Source organism: Quercus suber, unplaced genomic scaffold (genome assembly GCF_002906115.3).
Source record: "Quercus suber isolate HL8 unplaced genomic scaffold, Cork oak 2.0 scaffold_294, whole genome shotgun sequence".
In the NCBI taxonomy this organism is placed as follows: Eukaryota; Viridiplantae; Streptophyta; class Magnoliopsida; order Fagales; family Fagaceae; genus Quercus; species Quercus suber.
This window is the reverse complement of record NW_027069750.1, coordinates 731,742-732,080: the sequence shown is the minus strand read 5'-3', so window position 1 is coordinate 732,080 and position 339 is coordinate 731,742.

Genomic DNA, 339 nt, shown 5'->3' with positions numbered 1-339 from the left:
TCGCTTCCTTTTTTTTTTTTTTTTGGCCGCATTTTTTACTTTGGGAGACAAAAAATCTGTGCATGAAAGTGTGTGCACTGTTCACACACTGTTTATGTAATAAAAAATATTAAAAATAGGGTCCCACGCACTATTCCACACATTTAAAAATTATTTTGCTACAGTGTTTTCAGTTTTCAGTTCAACACATAAGTTCAATCTAAACACACCCTATATATTAAGAGGATTCTGAAAAGTTAGCTATTGTCTTTTTTAATTTCCAAAAATACCCCTAATTTAATTAACTTATCCTTATTCTTAAAATTTAAAAATAATAAAAAAAAAAGGTTAAAACCGTAA